This window comes from Pongo pygmaeus, chromosome 10 (genome assembly GCF_028885625.2).
Source record: "Pongo pygmaeus isolate AG05252 chromosome 10, NHGRI_mPonPyg2-v2.0_pri, whole genome shotgun sequence".
NCBI classification, from domain to species: domain Eukaryota; kingdom Metazoa; phylum Chordata; class Mammalia; order Primates; family Hominidae; genus Pongo; species Pongo pygmaeus.
Window position 1 is genome coordinate 44918854 of NC_072383.2, and position 25584 is coordinate 44944437.

General features: G+C 39.4%; 1 long non-coding RNA gene across 1 annotated transcript; it reads left to right on the forward strand.

Moving 5' to 3' along the window:
• Positions 1-3206: 3206 nt before the first annotated feature.
• Positions 3207-21216, forward strand: LOC129010804 (uncharacterized). The gene is made up of 4 exons (XR_008493059.1): positions 3207-3321; positions 16666-16798; positions 19030-19182; positions 19262-21216. It is a non-coding gene; the product is annotated as an uncharacterized LOC129010804 (long non-coding RNA).
• The last annotated feature ends 4368 nt before the right edge of the window (positions 21217-25584 follow it).

The window sequence follows — 25584 nt, forward strand, 5'->3', positions numbered from 1 at the left end:
ACGCTACTTAGAGCCCTAACTCCCTTATCCTCTTTCCCCAGCCTTTCAGTGCTTCACAGATCCTTGCCGTTGGTCACACAGTGGCCAGAGAATGAGTGTTTGGATGATTGTCTGTCAATCCTCTATCCTGAGAAGAGAGGCAATAATTACTCCTGCCCAGATGATCCACAGCCATGGAAGGCATTCATTCCATCCTTTGGGGCAGTGATGCTTAGAAAAGCCCTGATCTGATGGCAGGCTGAAAGATCTGAATTGCAGTCCCAGTTGCACAACCCATCAGCTATGCAACCTCAGACACAGCAATCTGCACCATTCTGAGTCCTAAGTGTCTTCAGCAAATTAAATGAGATCTCTGTGATCCTTCCAGATTTATAGCCTTTTCCATCACGGAAGTGAAGCATATGCATGAACTTTAAAGGAAAAGGGGGCTATAAGCCAGCCTAAAATATCCATTCTGATTTGGGACAGGTTTCTCAGACATTTATTCTCAAGATATCCCACATTGGCTCTTTTCTCAGCTGCTAAGATCTGACGCTTGCAATAATCAGGTTTCCAGTGGTATGGAACACAATAAATTAGTAGGCCCCAGAGGGCTACTAATGGCTGTCTCCTACCTATGTAAATACTCATAAATAATCACTCAGTCACCCATTCTAGAATCTTGCTAGTGTTTGCATTATACTGACCGGTGGAGCATCTCAAATCTGAAATTTGAAATGCTCCAATGAGTATTTCTTGTCAGCGCTCAAAAGTTTCAGATTTTGGAGCATTTTGGATTTTGGATTTTTAGATTTGGGATGCTCAACATGTATAAGAAACAAATTTTTGTTTTTGTTTTTTAATAAATTACCTAGTCTCAGGTATTCCGTTATAGAGCAGAAGCCAGGCTAAGACTGTGTTCATAATAGTGGCTCATCACTTGTTTGGCAATATATTTGTTATTAAAATATTTCACTGTGACAATACTCACTGTGATAAATTTTATTCTACAAACAACTTTCTTAGGGTATTTTTTTACAATCTGAGGATTATACAAAACCACCTGATAAAAACAGGCGCAATAATTCTTGGGCTTTTAGTTTCAAAGTCTGTTTTCCCATCTGTTATCCAAAGTCTGGGTCTACACAACCAAAGCAAAATGTAGGATTCTGTAATTATCCTTTGACTCAGAGACAAATAGAATATCAGTAGAAAAGGGACATCTGTGCTCATCTGATTCAATACCAGTCAGAAATATGATTCTTTGAAACATCTAACAACCATAGAGGACAATCTGCTTTATTGAACCCATGAATTCAAATTCTAATCTCATCTGGAAACACCCTCACAGACACACCCCAAAGTAATGTTTAGCTAAATACCTGGCATCCAGATCCAGTCAAGTTGACACAAACAATTAACCACCAAATCCCACATCTCTAAGGCCTTCATGGCACCTAATACAAAGTAGGTGCTCAGTGAATGTTTTCTTATTGAGTGGATGAATGAATGTATTTTTATTATTTCCAGTGAAATCGTAAAGATGACTATGGATGAAGAACTACAAAGTTAGTAAAAAGTAACTGACAGACCGCTCTTAGCCTGCTAGCCTGCTGACAGATTGTACTACTTAGGTTGATTGACAGTTACTCTCAGAGTATTAACTTTATAACTGTGGTAGAAACAGTTAACTACTCTGAGAGTAACTCAAAGTAGTAACATGTCTACATATGGGGAAGACTCCACTTGAGTCTCACTGATCCTCAAAGCAGACACTCAAAATAAATGTGCTATGAGTTTAGTTTAGATCCAGTCCAGATGCTATTTGAAGAAAGAAGGGAAAGGAAAGGAAAAGAAAGAAAGAGGGAAGGAAGGGAAGAAGGAAGAAAGGAAGGAAGGAAGGAAGGAAGGAAGGGAGGGACGGAGGGAGGAAGGAAGGAAGGAAGGAAGGAAGGAAGTGAAGTAAGTTCAAAGTTACTTGTTGTTTAAAAAATAAATACAAAGAAAATATTCTTTTCTGGCTGCCAATCTGTTAAAAAAATTAAAAAGTAATATATAGTTTGGGGTTGTAATTATCAGGCTATTGTAATTTGCCCTAATTTTTGTACAGTTTTATTTATTTCAAATGTCCAATTTTAAGGAGAAGATAATAGACTTCAAATTATGGATAGAGAGATTGTAATAGAAATCTCTTCAGATACTAAGAAACCTGGTTTCATTTCATTCTCTTTGACATTTCATTCTCTTTGATCTTTAATATCCTTATCATTGGTCCTAAAATCCACTAGCTCTTTTTGGGTTACATAAACATTATTAACTTCAGATATTCTACAAGCCACGCATGTTGACTTGGGGTTCTGGTTTTGGCTATTATCTTATGCAGACTGGTGCCGTCTACCAGCAACTTGGTACACACATTTTTTTCCTCACCAAAGATGGATTAAAGCAATAAAGTAGCAGAGGTTTTGTGAATAGTGGGTTTGACAGTAATGGCCAAGATATATCCTGGTAAAATGTATCCACCCAACAGCGTTAATTTTTACATATAAAGTTGTCCCTTGGTATTCACGGGGGATTGGTTCCAGGACCCACTGTGGCTACCAAAATCTGCAGATACTCAAATCCCTGATATAAGATGGTGTAGTGTTTGCATACAACCTATGCACATCCCCCTATATACTTTAAATCACATCTAGATTACTTAAAATGCCTAACATAATGTAAATGCTATGTAAATAGTTGTTGCACTGTGTTGGTTTTTTATTTGTATTATTTTTATTGTTGTATTGTCATTTTAATTTTTTTCAGACATTTTTGATCTATGGTTGGTTGGATTTGCAGATGCAGAATCGTCATATACAGAGGGCCAACTGTAACTCATATGTTTTCAAGAGGATCTTCTCAGTATAACAATGTGTAGCTTATGGCCAGGCACAGTGGCACACACCTGTAATCCTAGCACTTTGAGATGCCAAGGCTGGCAGATCACTTGAGCTCAGGAGTTTGAGACCAGCCTGGACAACACAGCGAAACCCTGTCTCTATAAAAAATACAAAAATTAGGTGGGCATGGTAGTCTGTGAATGTAGTTTCAGCTACTTGGGAGGCTGAGGTGGAAGGATCACTTGAGCCCAGGAGGTCAAGGCTGCAGAGAGTCATGAGTGTGCCACTGCACTCCAGCCTGTGCAACAGAGTGAGACTCCATCTCAAAAAAAGAAAAGAAAAAAGAAACTGCAACGATGAACAGATCAGCATAGGTGACGTGCACTGAACAAGGTAAAAAAGGTAGAAAATTATTTGGAGAGGTGGACAGAGGACACATCAAGAAGCGCCTTGTACATTGGTAAGGATTGTGGATTTTATGGTGATTAAAAGTTGCTGCGGGGATTTTTAAGTACAGGAATGACTTAACCTGTATAATGTTTGTAAAAGGATCCATTTGGCTGCTATGCAGAGAAATAGACAGGACAAGGTAAGTGGAGAAGCCGGGACACATACAGGAAGCTATGGTCATTGTCCTGGAGAAAGCAATCCATTACTTGGGCCTGGTAGGGGCAAAGGTGAAAAGTTGCTAATTCTACATGTATTCGTTGATGGATTGGGCATGGAGAGGGAGAGAAAGGGAGTGGTCAATAAGATTCCAAAGTTTTGGGCCCAAACAATTGAGTAAAACGGTGGTGACTTTTACTGAGGTGAGTAAGTCTGGGGCAGGGGGAAATATGAAATTCCATTTGAGAGCTGTTAAGTTTGAGGTATCTATTATATAACCAAGTGGGTATGTCAAGTAGGCATTTGTTGGTTTTTATAATTGTATTAGTCAGGGTTCTCTAGAGGGACAGAACTAATGGGATATATATGTGTGAATTAATACTTACATTATATATATATGTATATATATGTACAATATATATACATTTTGTGAGTTAATACTTACTAAACTCCCATATAGTACTTACTAAACTCATATATATATATAAACTCCCATATATATATATAAACTCCCATATATATATATATATATAAACTCCCATATATATATATATAGATATATATATCAACTCCCATATATATATAGATAGATAGATAGATAGATAGATATATAAACTCCCATATATATATATGGGAGTTTAGTAAGTATTAACTCACACAATCACAGGGTCCCACAATAGGCCGTCTGCAGGCTGAGGAGCAAGGAAAGCCAGTCCAAGTCCCAAAGCTGAAGAACCTGGAGTCCAATGTTCGAGGGCAGGAAGAGTCCAGCATGACAGAAAGATGTAGGCTGGGAGGATAGGCCAGTCTAGTCTTTTCACGTTTCTTTTTTTTTTTTTTTTTTTTGCCTGCTTTATATTATAGCCATGCTGGCAGCTGATTAGATGGTGCCCACCTAGATTAAGGGTGGATCTGCCTTTCCCAGCCCACTGACTCAAGTGTTAATCTCCTTTGGCAACACCTCACAGACACATGCAGGATCAGTGCTTTGCATCCTTCAATCCAATCAAGTTGACACTCAGTATTAACCATGACAATAATCAATATATTTTGTGCTTCAAAATAGTTGTAATCAATATTTCACACTTCCATATAACTTTTTTTTATAATTTCATCTTTTATTTTAGATTCAGGGATACATGTGTGGGTTTGTTACATGGGTATATTATGTGATGCTGAGGTTTGGGGTACAAATGATCCCATCACCCAGGTATTGTTCACAGTACCCAATAGTTATTCAACCCTTGCTCCCCTTCTTCCTTCCTCCCTCTAGTAGTCCCCACTGTCTACCATTGCTATCTTTATGTCCATGAATACCCAATGTTTAGCTCCCACTTATAAGTGAGAACATGCGGTATTTGATTTTCTGTTCCTGTGTTAATTTGCTTAGGATAATGGCCTCCAGCTGTGTCCATGTTCCTGCAAAGTACATGATTTTGGTCTTTTTTCTGTCTGCATCAAGTAGGCATTTGGATATGAAGGCCGGTGTTCAGGAGAGTTTGGGGCTGGAGACAGAAATTTGTAAGTTATCAATATCTAAACTAGTGCTAACCAGTAGACATGTGAGGCAAGTTACATATGTTTTCTAATAGCTATATGTTAAAAAGTAGAAAAAATAGGTAACATTAATTTTAATAATGTTTTATTCAATTTAATACATCCAAAATCTCATTTTATTATATAGTCAATATGAAAATATTACTGTGTTGTTTTACATTCTTTTTTTATAAGTCTTTGAACTTCAGTATGAATTTTACATGTGTACCACATCTTGATTCAGACTTAATAGCCACGTGGCTAGTGGCTACCGTGTTGGACAGCACAAGTCTGGATGGTATTTAAAGCCAATGGACTGGATATTGAGAGTCAGTATAGATAGAAAACAGAAGAAGCCCAGGAGACCCGAAGACTGAGACCTTGGGAACTCCAGCATTTAAAAGTCAGGAAAAGGAAGAGGAGGATCCCCAATAGAAGAGAAAAAGAATAGAAATGCTGTCTTGTTAGGGGAGCGGGATATGGGTGTATGCATTTATCAAAAGTGATTGAACTGCATACTTAAAATTTATGCATTTCACAATATGTAAATTTCGACTCAATTTTAAAAAGCACATTCTAAAAATAGAAGAGAGAGAGAGTGAATCAAATGGAGAAAACAGTGAGGATGGTGTGGGGTACCGGAAGCAAGTGATCAACTACGTCAAATGCTGGTAAGAAGTCAAGTGAGATAAGGACAGAATTAACCAGAGAATGGGCAATGGAAGGTCATATGTCACAGTCGCAAAAGAAGATTTGAGAGAGGGGATGAAAGCTTGATTAGAAGCTCATTCTAGTGAGAATGGGGAAGCTTCTGGTCACAGATGGCTGATCTAACATGTGATTTTACTTCTGCTTCTCCTGAAACCTGACTAAATGACAGTAAATGGAATTTGTAATGACTTACTCACACCTCTGCCCCACTCTAACATGTACAGTTTGGAAACTGGAAAGCATCTAGAGAAGTATAAATGACTGAGATCTATGAAAGCTGAATTCCTAGTCAGCTCTGAGGAAAGCAAGGAGCAATTTGGTACCATAGAACGCCAAAGGCTCAGGAATCTGTAATATAGTTTCAACCAAAAGAGAGGGGTGTAGGTGGGCCTGAGAACTGTTTAAAAAGCAATTTGATACCCAGATCAGGGTATCAGCAATTTGATACCCAATGTCCAGGAGGGACATTAATGCAATGAAAGGAAGCTTTTGGAAGTTAAAAATATAAAAGCTGAAACAAAAATCTCAATACAAAGACTGGAAGGTAAATTGAGGAAAGTAGAGCAAAAAATTAAGAGAAGGAAAACAGCAGAGAAAAGTAAAAGAGAAAATTAGATATCAGTCCAAGAGGTCTAACATCTCAATGATAGGAATTACAGAAAGAGGGAACAGCAACAAAAGAACATACATGAAGAAACAGTCAAAGGAACAATTCAAGGAAATTTCCCAAAGTGGAATGACAGGAATTTCTAGATCAAAAAGGCCCACCGGCCGGATGCAACAGCTCATGCCTATAATCCCAGCACTTCGGGAGGCCGAGGCAGGTGGATAGCCTGAGGTCAGGAGTTCGAGACCAGTCTGGCCAACATGGTGAAACTCTGTCTCTATTAAAAATACAAAAAGTTAGCTGGGTGTGGTGGCGGGTGCTTGTAATCCCAGCTACTTGCAAGGCTGAGTCAGGAGAATCACTTGAACCCAGGAGACAGAGGTTGCAGTGAGCTGAGATCGCGCCATTGCATTGCAGCCTGGGAGACAGAAGCAGACTCCGTCTCAAAAACAAAACAAAAAAGGCTACCAAAAGCCCAGCATAATGAATGAAAATAGACCCATAATAAGTCGTCCCATTATAAAATGTCATAATATCAAGCCAAAAGAGATGAAAGAATAGGTCATATACAAAGGATCAAGAGTAAGAATAGATTTGGATTTTTTAACAACAGTGGAAACTGGAAGCTAATGTAAAACAATGCTTTTATAATTTGAGAGAAAATTATTTCTGCCTTAGAATTTATATACACAAAGTCCTAAGTGTGAAGACAGGCTAAAGGCGTTTTCAGACATTGCTAGTCCTCAAACATTTGCTTTTTATAGTTACTGCTGGAGCAGTAGCACGATGAAGGAGTATGTCAAGAAAGAGGATGACGTGTCCCACCAACAGTGGCTCCCACTCAAGAAAGAAGGGACGGGAATTGCAGGATGTAAGTGACAGGGATCCCAGGGTGCCAACCGTGCAGCAGCCTGAGAGAGCAACCTGAGCAGATTGAAGCAAGTCTCCAGAAAACATGGCTCCAAAAAGATGAAATTGATATATTTGAACACATGGAAAGAACATACATACTTCTGAAGAAGACTGGGGTCAAATTGCTGATAAATGCTTACATAGCTAAGCAAATTTTTAAAAAAGAGTATTAACTTTAGGGAACATCAAAAGATCTTAAATAAAAAGTAACCATGATTTATCACATGGCTTGGTTGCAAGTAGTCACTTTTTCATAATAATGAAAGCACTGAATACTGATCTAACCATAAAAATACTTTGACTCTATGGGGAGATGGGGAACTGGAAGTGTACATGTGTGTGCAGATGTGACTAGGAAGGGGTGTGGGGAGTGCTGAATCCATGCATTCCTTAAAGAAGTCAGGATCATGTCCAAACTTGGAAAACAATCGAGAAGAAGCAATACAAGAAAATTATTTAGAATTATAGCCATAATTTTTTTAAAGACTTGATGCTGGGCGCAGTGGCTCACGCCTGTAATCCCGGCACTTTGGGAGGCCGAGGCGGGCGGATCACGAGGTCAGGAGATGAAGACCATCTTGGCCAACACGGTGAAACCCCGTCTCTACTAAAAATACAAAAAAAAAAAAAAAAAAATTAGCCGGGTGTGGTGGCCGGCGCCTGTAGTCCCAAGCTACTTGGGAGGCTGAGGCAGGAGAACAGCGTGAACCCGGGAGGCAGAGCTTGCCGTGAGCTGAGATCGCGCCACTGCACTCCAGCCTGGGTGACAGAGCCAGACTTCGTCTAAAAAAAAAAAAAAAAAAAAAAGACTTGATCACAATTACTTGGGAAGCGAAAAATAGGGAGAAGGAACAAAAAGTTGTCAATTGCAGCACCTTTTGGCTCTCTAATCTATGCACCTATATAAATTTGATTTAAAAGTTTAAAACTTTTTTCAAAACATGGAATGATGATATAAAATGAAGACAGAAAGTATACAGCAACACCGTCCAAAAGAACTTTCTTCAATGATGGAAATTACATCCAATATGATAGCCCCTTGAAATGTGACTAGTGTGACTGGGGAATTAAATTTAGAAGTTTATTAAATTTAAATCAATTTACATTTAAATAGCCACATATGGCTAATGGCTGTTATATTAGACAGTGCATCTATATACAATGGCCTGCTCCTATCTAGAATCAACTTTCCTTTTATAATTGAGCCTTCTTTCTTCTTCTTCTATTTTTATTTTTTGTTTGTTTCTAAGCGTTTTAATTAATTTATTTATTTTACTTTCTCAATTTTTATTTTAGGCTCTGTGATACATGTGTAGGTTTGTTACACAGCTAAATTGCATGTCACTGGGATTTGGTGTACAAAAGATTTTGTCACCCAGGTAGTTAGCACAGTACATGACAGGTTGGTTTTTTACCTTCGCCCTCTTCCCATCCTCCCGCCTCAGTTAGGTCCCAGTGTCTATTGTTCTTTTCTTTGTGTCCATGTGTACGTAATGTTTTGCTCCCACTTATAAGTAAGAATGTGTGGTATTTGGTTTTCTGTTCCTGCATTAATTTGCTTAGGATAATGACCTCCAGCTGCATCCCTGTTGCTGCAAAAGACATGATCTCATTCTTTTTTATGGCTGCATAGTATTCCATGGTGTATATGTACAACATTTTCTTTATACAGTCCATCATTGATGGGCACCTAGGTTGATTCCATGTCTTTGCTATTGTAAATAGTGCTGCAGTGAACATATGGGTGTATATGTCTTTCCGGTAGAAAAATTTATATTCCTTTTGGATATATACCTAGCAATGGGACTAGATCGAATGGTAGTTCTGAATTCTTTGAGAAACCTCCAAACTGTTTTCTACAGTGGCTGAACTAATTTACATTCCCACCAGCAGTATATAGGCATTACCTTTTCTCTGCAATCGCACCAGCATCTGTTATTTTTTGATTTTTTAATAGTAGCCATTCTGACTGGTGTGAAATGGTATGTCATTGTGGTTTTGATTTCATTTCTCTAATGATCAGTGATGTTGAGCATTTTTCATGCACTTATTGGCTATGTGTATGCTTTCTTTTGAGACATGCAATTGACGCTTCTTTCTCTCCTGCATAATCTTTTTGTCTGTTCTATGAATCCTTCCTACCAGCATGCTAAAATGTTATTTAACTTTTTTTTTAAGTGCTGTTGCTTTGACCCCCACCCCTCTGTTACTATCCACCCCATTTTCTGTTCCTTTATAGCAAAACTCCTCAAAATACTTCTGTATACCTCAGCTGTCCTACACAGCAGCCACTAGCCACATATGGCTATATGCATTTAAATTAATTGAAATTAAATGAAATGTAAAATTCAGTTCCTCAATTTCACTGGCCATGTTCCAATCACTCAATAGTCATGTGTGGCTCTTGGCTTTGCATTGAGGAGACACAGGTACAGAATATTTCTATCATCTCAGGAAGTTCTATTGGGCTTTGATAGAACTTTAAGCACTGATAGGAACAGGAGGGAGGGCCAAGTAAATGGGTACCTTGCTGGTAGTTTGGTAGATTTGGTGCTGGAAGGATAAGAAAATTATCTCCTAGTTATTCTTTTTTCCTAAGTGGAATAAAAAATAAGTTCATCAGCTGAGAGTGAGGAAAAGAGAAGGGACGCTGCAAGTAGGAGAAGGAGAAGGTAGAAAACAACCTTTCCAGAGAGCAGGAGAGTGAATTGATAAAGGAAATAAAGAGTAGATGTTCCTCCTCTTCCTTAGCCTGATTATGAAATTAAGGACAATAGGAATCATTATGTTTTCTTTTCATATTATTGTCGCTGTTCTCAGTGTTGTTATTAAAGAGGTCATCCTTAACACTGGGCAGTCTAGATGGAGATGGAAGCATGAGCCAATTTTTCAGCTACTCCTTTTCCCCTGTAATTACTCTGAAATCAGGGATTACTGAGAAATCTCACTGTCGTGCTGTGACCACAACGTACACAGCAGGAAGGAAGGGGAGGTTCCTTCCTGGAGATGTTTTGCAGTGATAAGATACAGGCACTTCCTCAGTCAAGGGTCTTTCGATTTTAAGCAAGAGAAACCAACCCAAACAAACTTAAACAAGAAAAGGAGATGGACTGTAATGATACATGGGTGCCTCCTGGAACTCGTAGGAGTACAGCTGGTCCTTACAGGAGCTTGACCCTGGGGGAGCCAGGAGACTAGAAAGCTCTCAGGAACAGACAGAATCATGTTTCAAATCTCTGTGTCTCTCTCCCTCTTCCCTGCCCCATCTCCCGCGCCTTGCCCCCATAAATATGGTTTCTCATGTCTTCTCCACAAGAAGCATTCTTTTCTCTTCTCTACAGAAAAGACCAGTTTTCTCTACAGCATTCTCGGCACACTTGACAGGTAAAAGATGGCCACTCCCATAAAGTCCTCAGTTCTTATTACCTCAGAACAAGCAAACTTCTCAAAGAAACAGGAACATCTCAGTCTCAGTTACAAAGTTCTGAGAGAATCTGATTAGTCAAACTTAGGACAACTGCCCAATGTGGGTTCAAACAACTCTGCTGGGGGACACGGCCACAGGTACAAACTTGACTTCCAGGGCCCATTCTCCCAGGGTGTGGGGCAGTTCTCAGAGCTCATTGGCTCCACCCTCTAGGAAGTTCTTTCTGTTTCATTACCTGCCTTGGTCACACTTGAAGTATTGAGCTACACAGCTTTCCACGTCCTGCCCTGAATTAGGGTGGTGCCTCAGGCTTTTTAGACCAGGCTTACAGTTTCTTTGTACTACTGAACGACTCCCTCAAAAACCAGGAGGCCCCATCTATCTGCTTCCAGACATTTCCATGAGCAAATAACCATATTTAGAATTCTCTTTGAGGGACTTCTTTTATTTCTGCTTCATTCTTGTGCTTTCTTGTCCTCAAAACATCCTCCCTCTGCCTTTCCCCCACACCTCCGTGGCCAGTACCTTGATTTAAGTAATTTTAACCCTCTAAAGTTTTAACAAGTTGTAATAGTTAATCTAACCTTTGCCCTGAGGCATTTAATCAACTGATACACACACAAGTATGTATGTATGTATCTATGTGTATGTGTGTGTGTGTGTGTACGTATACATTTTTTTTTAATTTTTTCTTTTTTCCTAGCACTTTTTACTCAAAGCCTTTAAACTCTTCAGATTCTGGATCTAAAAGCAGTTGGCTGTTTCAAATTTATAAGACTCCAAATTTTTGGATTATCTTTATTCCCTTTTATCATTCATTATAAACTGGTCATTTCTTTCCGGAGTTGCTTCTCTCTCTCTCTTTCTCTCTCTCTCTCTCTTCCCTCCCAGTACTTTGCCAAACACAACCAGGAGCAACCACATATATAATAGCAGCACTAACTTTCCTCTGAACTATAAGTTCAACAGGTGAATGGTCTTGGAAGGTAATCACAAGCAAAATCTTTACCAAATGTGTTACCTTCTTCCCAGCATCTGATATCAGTTTCCTCTCTGTCATCAGCTGACTGCTAAGCCAGTATTTTAATTTTTTTTCAACAGCTTACCACTACTGGCCCCAGCATTTTTTTTTTTCCAGTCAGGATAAGTTTTTTCACATTGCAGTAGCAACTTTCCCCTGGAATCTCAGTGGCCTTAATACAATAAAGGTGTGGGTCTGATGTGAGTCAGGTGAGTTCCCTGGGCAACTGCCCTGTGTGATGAAGTGGCTCAGTTATTGAAAAGGTTTCTGTCATTGGTTCTGTCATCTCAAGTCATGGCCTTCGAAATTGACCAGCAAAGGAAAAGATCACAGGGAGAATTCACACCTGCTTTTCTAAGCTTTGATCCTGAAGTGAGACATATTACTGCTACTCAAAGTCCATTGACCAGGATTGGTTTTACCGCTCCACCTAACTAGACAGGACTGGAAGTTATCTCTTCCGTTGTCCTCAGCATGTTGAGAGAGCAGAGCTGTAAGATCAAAACAGCCTGGACAGTGGGGCCCCTAAAGTGAGGACCCCTGCCCTGGAGAGTGGCCCAATTGCACAGCAATTTACATGAGTGAGAAACAAAATTTTGTTGAAATAATACCCTGGGATTTGAAAATTTAATTATTCTTGCAACAGTCCATCCTATCCTGATTAATACAGGAACCCAAAAGATAGGAGTGAATGAAACAATATAGTTTCTTTTCCCTGAAACAATTGTAATTCCAATCAAAATACCAATAGGACTTTTTTGGAGACTGACAAAATGTTATAAAGCTCTTGTAGAATAATAGAGGAGTGAGAATAGCCATTACAACTGTAAATGAAATAATGAAGAACCAGTTTTATCCAATATTAAGATATTTTATAGGTAGAGAAATTATAAGAAATAAGAAAGCTGTTAATGGAGAATAAAGACCCCAGAAACAGACCCAAGTACCTTTAAGAACTTAAAGTATTAATATAAGGCCATGTGCAGTGGCTCAGGCCTGTAATCCCAGCACTTTGGGAGGCTGAGGTGGGTATATCACTTGAGCTCAGGAGTTCGAGACCAGCCTGAGCGACATTGCAAAACCCTGTCTCTATAAAAAATATAAAAATTAGCTGGGTGTGCTGGTCCATGCCCATAGTCACAGCTGCTTGGGAGGCTAAGGTGGCAGGATTACTTGAGCCCTGGAAGTCAAGTCTGCAGTAAGCCATGATTGTGCTGCTGCACTCCAGCCTGGGTGACAGAGTGAGACTTTGTCTCAAAAAAATAAAATAAAATAAAATATAAATAAGGTGGTATTTTAAAATTAATGGGAGAATATGAATAATTCAGAAATGTTGTGATGAACATGCCATTGGGGGAAAAAGTGCAGAAGTATCTTATGCCCAAATAAATTCTATGTGGATCAATAACTTGAATGTGAAATATGAAACCATAACAATACTGGAAAAATCATTGGTCTTTTTCTCATGATTTTCAACTGGGGAAAAGTGACAGACATAAAAGATAAGATTGATAAATTTACTTATATAAAAGTTAAAACTTTTTCAAGACTAGAATACCATAAACAAAGTCAAGAGATAAACCACAGGATAGAAAAAAAATGTCTGCAATTTATATAACAGGAAGAGGGTTAATTTCTTTTATATACAAAGCAATTAAAAAATCAGCAACAGAAAACTGAACAATTCAATAGAAAAATAAGTTTGCAACAAAAACAAAGCAAACAGCCAATAAACACATAACATTTTTAGCTATCTAAAAAAATCAAGGAAATGTAAGTTAAAACAAGATACTGTTTTTCACTTTGTGTATTTCGCAAAAATACTGGAGCTTGCACCAACCCCACCCAACCCCATTCTATGGTTTTACTTTCTGAGGTTTCAGTTACCTCTGGTCAGCCACAGTCTGGAATTTTCCATTTCGTATTTTCAGACTGCAGGTGACCAGGGGTAACTAAAACTTTAGAAAACAAAATATTAAATGGAAAATTCCAGAAACAAACAACTTATACATTTTAAATTGTGTAGCATGGTATAATCCCATGGATAAAGGAGGACTACTGTAAAATGTTGATCTTACTCAAGAGTGTGGGAAACAGGACCGCTCATGTATTATTAATGGAATGTAAATTGCTACAACTTTTTGGAAAGCAATTTGGCAATAACTATTAAAATTTAACAAGCACATTCTCTTAAACTCAGCAATTCTCCTTTCAGGAATTTTTCCCAAGGAAACACTTGCACAAGGAGGCAAATATATACTGTATAGGAGTAGCATGATACTATTATTTGTAACAGTAAAAAAAAAAAAAAAAGTAAATGCCCATCAAGAGAGGATTAAATAAACTATAGTGGCTCTGTAAAATGGGATATTACATAGCTGTTCCAAAGAACCAATGCATTTCTATGTCTTGATGTGAAAAGTATCCAAACTAAACTGTTTTAAGTAGGAAAAAAGGTAGAATACAATATCATTATAAGTGAAAATTCCTAGAATCACGTTTATACATATATTTATATACATGTATGTATATACATACAAATTTCTGAGAAAAAAGGAATAATAGCTATGATTATCTTCACCTATAATTACATTAAATATGGATTTGTAAGTAAGGAGGTAGGCGTTTACATTTCATACCCATTTGTAAGTTTTACAGCTTATGAATGTATTGCTTTATGGTTAAAAACAAGATTTTAAACTATTAATCCTTTCATGCAAATATTAATTCTCCATTTCTACCATTCAATCTATATCTCAAAAAATTTGCATATACAAAAAAAACGGACCAAAGTTGTGGATGTTCAGAACATGTTATAAATGAGTAAACGAAGTCACCAATCATTGTGAGAGGGGAGCACAATCTTTAGAAAGTCAAGTCCTGTTTCCACAGCAAGGAAAAATTCCCCAGGTTTAAGTGGTAATGGTTCTCTATCAACATTCCAAAAAGAAATTCAGTAATAATAGTAGTAGTAGCTGACATTTACTGAGTAGTGACTGAGTTGGATTCAGTACTCAGCCCTTTTACACGCATCTTTTCTCTCTCTTTTTTTTTCCTGGCAGAGTCTTGCTCTGTTGCCCAGGCTGGAGTGCAGTGGCATAATCTCAGCTCACTGCAACCTCAGCCTCCTGGGTTCAAGTGATTCTGTTACCTCAGCCTCCCGAGTAGTTGGGATTACAGGCGTGCACCACCACGCCCAGCTAATTTTTGTATTTTAGTAGAGACAGCATTTCACCGTGTTGGCCAGGCTGGTCTCAAACTCCTGACCTCAAGTGATCCACCCACCTTGGCCTCCCAAAGTGCTGGGATTGTAGGCATGAGCCACGCCTGGCCAGGAATCTTCTCATTGAATCCCACAGACTCCATGTAGCAGGGGCACTATGGCCAGTCCCATTCTACCAACGAGGAAACTAAGGATCAGAGAGTGAAATTAAGAAATCACACAAGAGACTCAGGGCTTGAGTTTCAAAGCACTTGTAATATGCTTCACTGCTGACTCTACCCCTTACTATGTGTCCTCAGTAAAGTGGCTCTGCCAGAGGCGTTTGAACCAGAGGACTCCATCTTGAATAGGGGATGGGTAAAATACGGCTGAGACCTACTGGGCTGCATTACCAGGAGGTTAAGGCATTCTAAGCCACAGGAAGAAGTAGGAGGTCGGCACAAGATACACAAGGTCATAAAGACCTTGCTGATAAAACAGGTTGCAGTAAAGAAGCCAGACAAAACCCACCCAAACCAAGATGACAATGAGAATGACCTGTGGTCATCCACACCGTTACACTCCCACCAGCGCCATGACAGTTTACAAATGCCATGGCAATGTCAGGAAGTTACCCTATAGCATCTAAAAACGGGTGCAACCCTCTGTTCCTAGAACTGCCTACTTCTTTCCCAGAAAACTCATGAATAATCCACCCTTTGTTTAGCGTATAATCAAGAAATAACCATAAAAATGGGCAACCAGCATCCCTCAGGGTTGCTCTGCCTATGGAGTAGCCATTCTTTTATTCCTTTACTTTCCTAATAAACTTGCTTTCACTTTGCTCTATGGACACGCCTGGAATTCTTTCTTGCATGAGATCCAACAACTCTCTCTTGGGTTCTGGACCGAGATCCCTTTCCAGTAACATCTTCACATTCCCCTTCAATAAAATGTGCATGGTAATAAAGCATACTTGGGGTTGTAGCAGGGATTAATTGAGAAAACACAGGTGATATGCTTAACTCAGTGCGTGTTACATGGTAAGTCCTCAGTAAACGTTAGACACTGTTCTTATTTTTGTTGTTGTAACAAGGCTGTTCATGATATGGTCTCTACTGAGCTGTCCACATTGTTTCCATGCCACCTCCTGGTCACCTTCCACTTCCCCTGCAGCTGCCCATCCTCTGTGCCTCTGTTTCTCCCTTCCCTAGAGCGTTCCTTCCCACTTCCCACCCCTTCTTCACCCACTGCTTCTACTTGCCCTTAAGACTTGCTTGAAGTATCACTTCTTCCAGGAAGCTTTCCTTGACCTCATGTGAGTTAGGTGCTCCTTCTGTGAGCTGCAATAGGAGCCTGTGCTTCCCTTTCCTATTGTATTTATCAAACGGCAACACTGTAACTTTCTACCCTCTTAGTCTGCCACCACCCACCAGTCTGTGAGTTCTTGAAATGACAAAAACTGTGATTTCTTCATCTGGGTTCCTCCAGTATTTAGCCCACAACCTGACAATTAATATTTGCTAAGTGATTTGAGTGGTGAGTGAAAGAAGATTAGGCAACTCCCATGGCTACTTGTCCTGGGACCTCTGCTGACTACTCCCAGGAGGTTATTCCTTTCTGAAAGTGGGATGTAAGTCAGGCAAACAGAATTATTCATTAAATTATTATTGCTATTTGCTTCTATTATTGTTCTAGGTGCTGAGACCACCATAGTGTCAAAAAACAAAATTACAAGAAATTTAGTATAAAGATCTAATTGGCTTTTATTAATGATTCTAGAATCAGGCAACATCTCATCCTATAAAATAAAATGGGTTTTCCAGTGAGCTGAGCACAGGAGGCTGGCTTTATAGGCAGAAAAGGGCTGAAGAAAACAGAAACAGAGAACCAAGAGCAGATGGTTTGTTTCAAGGTTAGTACCCTGATAGTGTTAAAGCAGAAGGGACTTCCTGGTCATACCATCTCAAGGTAAGCTGCTCCCCTTTTGATTAGTTGCTGTGAATCTCATTCGCTCTCTATTTTTTTTAATTAGAAAGCTGGCCTATTTCAGAGTTCAGTTTGATTATGTGGCATTTGACATGAATGACTCCATTCTGGTCTGCTGGGCCTAGTTCAGGAGCCCAGTCCAAAACAATAGTCTCCCATAAATTTCATTTAACAATAGTAAACAAGATAAAGTATTCTTCCTCCCTGGTGGTTACAGACTAGAAATGGATGGGAAGATAATCAAAATAGTGTTAAGTTCTAGAACAAAAGTAGAACAAAATTAAGAGTAGGGAGTGATGGGGTCAAGGAGCTAATTTAGACTGGGTGGTCAGGGAAGACCTCTGAGGAGGTGACCTTTAGGCTGAAACCTTAATAATGAGAAAGATAAAATCTTGTAAAAATCAGGAGCAGAGAAACTTGAAAGACAGTGGGTGGGCATGAGTCTGCGTTTTCACAGGCAGAGGGTCAGTGTGCCCTGGGCCCAGTTTCACCAAATGAGGTCAGAAGGGGTCATGACCAGCTCTGGTAAGTCCTCTTAGGCCATGATAAGCTGTCTTGATTTTGTTCTGCCCACAACAGGAAGCCACAAAAGGGTTTTTACAAAAGGGAGTGAGATGATCTGACTTAATATTTGTGGATTACTCTGGTCTCTGTGCAGAATAGAAATTGTACCAGGTTCTCACAGTAGTTCCGTGAGATGATTGCGGCTTAGAGCTAGAGATAAAGAAAAGAGGATGAATTGAGGCTGTCTTGGGGAAGATGACAGGACTCACTGATGGAGTATATGAAGGGAGTAGCACGGGACAAGAGGAATCGAGACTGATTCCTGTGTGAGACTGGAGCCACAGTGTAGTAGATGGTGGTGTCATTTCCTAAGTTCATAGAGAGACTAGAGGAGAAGTGAGTTTGAGGGACAGAGGTAGAAGGAACCCAAAGTTCTGTCTGGGGCATGTGAGGTGGAGATGCTATTAGACGTTTAAGCAGAGCATAGAGGCAACCAGCTGCCTCTACAAGCCTGAAGCTTAGTGGACAGATCAGGATTGGAACTGTAAACCTGCCAATCATCAGCAAGGAATGACTTTAAACAGGGAGTTGAACAGATAAGCTGGGCCACATGAATATTGAAAGAGGATGGGGAGAGGAAAAGAAAGAGAAGTGGAGGGGAGGGAAGGGGAAAAGAATAAGGTCCCAAATCAATCTTGGCCGTCCTCAAAGAGAGGAGATGGAGGAACAGCAAGTGACTGGGGAAGGAAATCCACCTAGGAGAGGGTGTGCTATAGAAGCTGGAGGAGAAAGTGAGAGGTTGAAGAAAGTGCTAAAGGATAGGGTCAGATAAGCAACAAGTGACCAGATTTGGCAAAAGAAGTCATTAATCACATTGATTAGAACCGTTTTGGGGAGTGATGGGTTCAAAAGCTCAATGACAGTGAATTGAGAGAATGAGAACTGAGAAAGTGGAGACAGTGCCTCTAAACAGCACTTTAAAGATCTGTTGTATGGAAAAACAAGATTGTAACAGGAGGGAGAAGGTCAGGGAAGAGTTTTTTTTGGCTTTGGTTCACTTGGTTTTTAAGATGCAAGATTCCGGCACCTTTGGAGTTAGAGAGAGAGGGATTGGATGCAGAGTCAGCCTGAAAAGGTCCTGAGAAGGTGAGAGGGGCTGGGGTCCAGGAGCTAGCGGATGGTAAGGTTGGCCTGAGAGAGCAGCTAAGTCCCCCACTGAGGCCTAGGAAAGAGCATGTGGGCAGAGACAGCTGCAGGGTACAGTTGATGAAGGGAAGGTCTAGCCTGCAGCTTGAAGCTTCTTTGTGAAGTTTGAGAGGAAGACATCAGCTAGACTATGAGAGAGGGGGAGCAGGTGTTGGAGCTTTGAAGGGAGAGCAGCTATAAAATGCTTCCTTGAAGGATGGGCCAGGGAATAACCCCGAGAAGTGTGGGCGGGGCTCCAGGCCCTGGGAGAACCCATCAATATTTGTGACCCCGAATTAAAGGAAGACTAGTTTCTCCCTTTGCAGAGTAGGTGGATGATACCGTGTTGACCAAGATGGCTTGGGAATGTACAATCCTGGCATCTGAGGAAACAGACCTGGCAAGAGGCAGTAATGTGAAGTAGCCATCTCTCCGAGCATGCTTTCCTCACCACTTCTTCCTTCACAGGATCCGGTTTTGTTCAGGTGTTCACACAAATCATGAGATTCACAGGAATGGGAAACCGAACTCATCCCCAGCTCCAGAAGTGGATGCTGATATTGTAAACCAATCACCAGATGCCATTCCTTTGATGATGATGATTAATTTGTCCAGGGGCAGGTATGAGACCCAACTTGAACTGGTCAGACAGAAGGGAAGGACTTAATTCCAGATGGACACCTGTTCTTTCTCCTACCAGTGAGGAAAAGGAAACAAGATATCCAGCTGTTGGCCCCAGTCATAAGAGGAAGCTGATGCTGCGGATGAAGAGTGGAGCAATGGAAATAATCTGGGGTCCAGTAACATTGCTAAGCTGCTGATTCAACTAGCCTTTCTTTTTTTCTTTTCTTTTTCTTTCTTTTCTTTTTTCTTTTTTCTTTTTAAAGAGACAGGGTCTTGCTCTGTCACCTAGGATGGAGTGCAGTGGTGAGATTATAGCTCACTGCAGCCTCCCACTTCTGGGCTCAAATGATCTTTCCTCCTCAGCTTCTCAAGTAGGGGACTATAGGTTCATGCCACCACACCCAGCTACTTTTTAAATTTTTTTTGTAGAGACAGGGTCTTGCTATGTTGCCAAGGCTGGTCTAGAACTCTTGGCCTCAAGTGATGCACCTTTCTCTTCCTCCCAAAGCACTGGGATTACAAAGGCATGAGGCACCATGCCTGACTAATCACGAAGACTGCTTTATCTCTGAATAAATCTCCTTTTTTTTAAAACCCAGCTTTTGTGAGGGTTTCTGTTACTTGCAGCAAAAGGGTCCTGATGGACACAGTTGTTTTTGCAATGTATGAGAAATCCTCAAAACTGGCTTTTCCCATGCTTGCCTTCCTCTCCGTTACACGCACTGCCTAAAGCAAAGTGACTGCTTCTTCGGGAGTCAGGTTTTAAGGTCCCTGGGGCAGTTCTGCTTCCACAGTTTAGGTTTACCAAGAGGCAGATATGTTTGTCCACAAGCTGGTTTTGCCAGTTGCACTTGTTTTTGTAATTATGTAAAGCAATGAAATATGAGTGAGGGAAAGAATTGCTGTTGTCCAAAATCCAAACTGAATGCTTTCCATAAACAGTAAAGACAAGTTGCTTAGAAAACAAAGCAAATACAAAACAATCTTAGAGTTTCATGCAGGTGAGGCAAGTGTAAAATAATTGAAAAATTTTGTTAAATCTAGAATAATTCTGAACTCAGATTGTTCCCCAACTGTCCTTCAGTTCTGGCTCTACTTTAAAGCTGTTAGGACTGAAAACCACTGACTTTTTAAACGACTACACACGACTCCTATTAGATGTCACATGTCTTAAAAGAGGCCTTGTCCCTTCAAAATACTGTCAAATGAAAGATTATTTATATGTTTTACTTTAGTAAAATGTTAGAAATGTTTTCCATTTTTAGTGTTTCTTTGCTCTAACTGACTAACTGCTTTAACTGATTACCCAACTAGCTACTAGTCTGGTGGCTTCTGAGTAAATGTTCCTCTTTAGCCCCTTCTCCTACCTGGTCAAACTACTGCCCTCAATCTCTTTCCTTTCTCCATCTTGTCAGCATAGAACAGCACAGCATCAAAAACAACTGGTTTTTACAAAATTATAATTACACTAGCAAGAGTATTTTTCTTTTTCTTTTTTCTTTTTTCTTTTTTCTTTTTTTTTGAGACGGAGTTTCGCCCTGTCACCCAGGCTGTTGTGCAGTGGCATGATCTCGGCTCACTGCAAGCTCCACCTCCTAGGTTCACTCCATTCTCTGGCCTCAGCCTCCCGAGTACCTGGGACTACAGGTGACCACCACCACGCCCAGCTAATTTTTTTGTATTTTTAGTGGAGACGGGGTTTCACTGTGTTAGCCAGGAAGGTCTCGATCTCCTGACCTCGTGATCCACCCGCCTCAGCCTCCCAAAGTGCTGGGATTACAGGCCTGAGCCACTGCACCTGGCTGAGTATTTTTCATTTTAATAAAAGTTCTGGGAGGATCTACACTAAAGTGTTAACTGCTATTTCTGCATGAAGAGACTGTGGATTTTTTTCTTATTTTCATGTATGAGGATAATAATGATGTGTACTAGTATTGACTTGGTTATAACAAACTAAAAATAATCTTTTAACCCAAGAACAAAGAATATTTTGTCTTTTTATGAGAATTTACTTTTTACAAAGAATTTTAGATCCATTGAATCAATGGTACTTCACAACTACACTGCAAAGAAAACATTTATTCCTGCTTCCCGATGAGGAAACCGAAATGTGAGAAGGGGAAACCATGTGGCCTCAGATGACAAAGCTAGTAAGAAATAAAGCCTGTTTAGATGCCCAGGTCCCTGATGTCTGCTTCAAGTGGTTTTTTGCTTTCCTCAGCATCACTAAAGATTTAATGAGAACAGATTGATCATAGCTAAATATGCTTCCTCTGTCAGAATGAAGAGAATTTGGCAATGTAAAAAAATAGAGTTTTAAGTGATGAAAGCGTAAGTCTGGAAGGAGACTGGGAGAGGAGAAAGGCCTTCACATCACTGTTGGGTACTTCCATACAAGGCCAGTGTCATGTAGGATACGGTGGCTTCCTTTCTTGATCAACCACCCCCCAAGACTTCAACTCAGCTCTATTGGTCTGTACTGGAAAATGTGGGCCCACTGTTTAACCTCTTTGGGCTTCATCATTGTGTTCTATTAAACAGGAGTGATGATAGTCACAAGAAAGTTGTCAGAATTTGAAATGATGATGTATATAAAGCCCTTAACACAGCAGCTGATGGGTTCTAGCATTGTCATCATAATAAAAACTAGTAATACTGTTAGTAGTAATCACACCACTGCTGCTTTAACAGGAAGTAGCAGACTTGCTGAGGGCCACCAGGCTGATGGGCACTAATGCTGGAAGATCATGAATCAGAACAATACACTCTAAGGATTCATCAAAACTATTATAATTTTTCTCAGCTTATCTCAGGTCTCTTCATTCTTATGCTGAGAATTTGACTTCTCAGAGTTTTTTGAGCAACCTCTTTATCACCTTTATCATCTATTTTATAAGAATTATCACCTCCACTACCATAAACCTCATTGATAGTGTTAGACAGATCACTGAGGCAGAAAACTAACACAGAAATTCTGGACTTAAATTCAACACTTGACCAATTGTACCTAATAGACATCTGTAGAATACTCCACCCACTGACAGCAGAATATAGTCTTCTCACCTGCGTATGAACACACTCCAAGAACAACCACATGCTCAACTATAAACCAAGTCTTAATAAATTCAAAAAAATTCAAAATAATACTGATCATATTCTTGGACCACACTGGAATAAAAACAGAAATCAATACCAAGATGATCTTTCAAAACCACATGATTACATGGAAATTAAACAATTTGTACTGGATTGGCTTCTAAACAATGAATTTAAGGCAAGAATAAAAAAATTTTTTGAAATAAATGAAAACAGAGATGCAACATACCAAAATCTCTGGGATGAAACAAAAGTAGTGTCAACAAGACAGTTAATAGCCCTAAATGCCTAACTCAAAAGATAGAGAGGTCTCAAATTAAGAATCTAGCATCACACTTAGAGGAGCTAGAAAGACAAGAAAAAACAACTCTAAAGCTAGCACAAGAAAAGAAATAACTAGGACTGGGCATGTTGGCTCATGCCTGTAATCCCAGCAGTTTGGGAGGCTAAAGTGGAAAAATGATTAAGTCCAGGAGTTTGAGACCAGCCTGGGCAAGGTGGTAAGACTCCACAGGGCAACACTGCAAAACCCCGTCTCTACCAAAGTAAAAACAAAAATAAATATTAGCCAGGCATGATGTGTGTGCCTGTAGTCCCAGCTACTTGCAAGGCTGAGGTGGGAGGATTGCTTGAGCCCAGGAGTTCAAGGCTGCAGTGAGGTATGATCATGCTACTCCCCTCCAGCCTGGATAACAGAGCAAGACCCTGTTGAAAGAAAAAAGAAAGAGGAAAGAAAGAAAGAAGAAAGAAAGAAGGAAAAAGAAAGAGAAAGAAAAAGAAAGAAAAGAAAGAAAAAGAAAGAGAAAGAAAAAAAGAGAAAAAGAGAGAAAGGATGGAAGAAAGAAAAAGAGAGAAGGGAGGGAAGGGGAGGGAAGAAAGAAAGAAAAAGAGAGAGAAAGAGAGGGGGAGGGAGGAAAAGTAAAGAAGGGAGAAAGACAGGAAGGCAGAACAGAACTGAACAAAATTGAGACCCAAAAATCCACACAAAGAATCAACAAAACCAAAAGGTGGCTCTTTGACAGCGTAAACAAGATTGATATACTGCTAGCCAGATTAACAAAGATAAAGAGAAGGTCCAAATAAGAACAATAAGAAAAGACAGAGGTGACATAACAACCAATCCCACAGAAATACAGAAGATCCTCAGAGACTATTATTAACACCTCTATGTATACAAAGTAGAAAATCTGGAGGAAATGGAACAATTCCTGGAAACACACAATCTCCCAAGATTGAATCAGGAGAAAATTAAAACTCTGAACAGAACAATATTAAGTTCCATAATTGAATCAGTCATAAAAAAATCTATGAACCAAAAAAAGCCCCAGACCAAATGGATTCACAGTTGAATTCTACTAGACTTACAAAGAAGAGCTGATACCAATTCTATTAGAAAAAGTCAATGAGGAGAGACTCCTTCCTAACTCATTCTACAAAGCCAGCATCACCCTGATACTAAAATCTGGCAAAGGCACACACAAAAGCAAAACTACAGGCCAATACCCCTGATGAGCAGAGATGCAAAAATCTTCAACAAAATACTAGCAAATGGAATCTAGCAGCACATCAAAAAGTTAATTTACCACAATCAAGTAGACTTTATTACTGGCATGCAAGTTTTGTTCAACATACACAAATCAATGAATGTGATTTACCACATAAACAGAATTAAAAAAAAACCATATGATCATCTCAATAGATGCAGAAAAGTCTTTTGGTAAAATTCAACATCCCTTCATAATAAAAACCATCAACAAACAAGGCATAGAAAGGACATACCTCAAAATAACAAGAGCCATCTATGACAAACCCAAAGTGAATATCATACTGAACAGGCAAAAGCTAGAAGCATTCCCCTTGAGAATAAGGATGTCTACTCTCACCACTCCTTTTCAGCATAGTACTGGAGGTTCTAGCCAGAGCAAGCAAGAGAAGGAAATAAAAGGCATCTAAATAGGAAAAGAAGTCAAACTATCTCTCTCACTAACAATATAATTCTACACCTAGAAAACCCTAAAGACTTCACCAAAACCTCTTAGAACTGAGAAACAACTTCACTAAAGTTTCAGAATACAAAATCAATGTACAAAAACCAGTAGTATTTCTATATGTCAATAACATTCAGGCTGACAGCCTAATAAAAAATGCAATCCCATTTACAATAGTCAAAGAAACCCTAAAAAACCTAGGAATACATCTAACCAAAGAGGTGAAAGATCTCTGCAAGGCAAAGTACAAAACACTGCTGAAAGAAATCACAGGTGACACAAACAGAAAAACATTGCATGCTCATGGATTGGAAGAATCAGTATTGTTAAAATGACCATACTGCTCAAAGCAATCTACAGATTCAGTGCTATTCCTTTCAAACCACCATGTCGTCTTTCACAGAATTAGACAAAAACGATTCTAAAATTTATATGGAACCAAAAAATAGCCCAAATAGCCAAGGAAATCCTAAGCAAAAAGAACAAAGCCAGAGGCATCACATTATCCAATTTTAAACTGTACTATAAGCCTACAGCAACCAAAACAGCATGGTACTGGTACCAAAACAGCATGGTACTGGTACAAAAACACACATGTAGACCAATGGAACAGAAGAAGAACTCTGAAATACAGCCACAAACCTAAAGCCGTCTGATCTTCAGCAAAGTTAACAAAAATAAGCAAAGGGGAAAGACTGTCTATGCAATAAATGGTGCTGGGATACCTGGCCTGCCATGTGCGGAACAATGAAACTGGACCCCTACCTTTCACCATATACAAAGATTAACTGAAGTTTGATTAAAGATTAAAATGTAGGACCTCAAACTATAAGAATTCTAGAAGAAAACCTAGGAAACACTATTCTGGACACTGGCCTTTGGAAAGAATTTATGACTAAATCCTCAAAAGCAATTGCAACAACAACCAAAAAAAATGACAAGTGAGACCTAATCAAACTAAAGAGCTTCTCTGCACAGCAAAAGAAACTATCAACATAGTAAACATACAACCTACAGAATGGGAGAAAATATTCACAAACTATGCATCCAACAAAGGTCTAATCTAATACAGAGAATCTATAAGGAACTTAAACCATTGAACAAGCAAAAAACAACAGCATTAAAAAAGACATTAACAGACACTTCTCAAAGGAAGATATACAAGAGGCCAAGAAATATATGAAAAAATGGTTCACATCACTAATCATCAGAGGAACACAAAATCAAAACCACAATGAGTTACCATCTCATACCAGAACGCTATTAATAAAAAGCTATTAATACAAGTAAAAATATCAAATGTCATCAAGGCTGC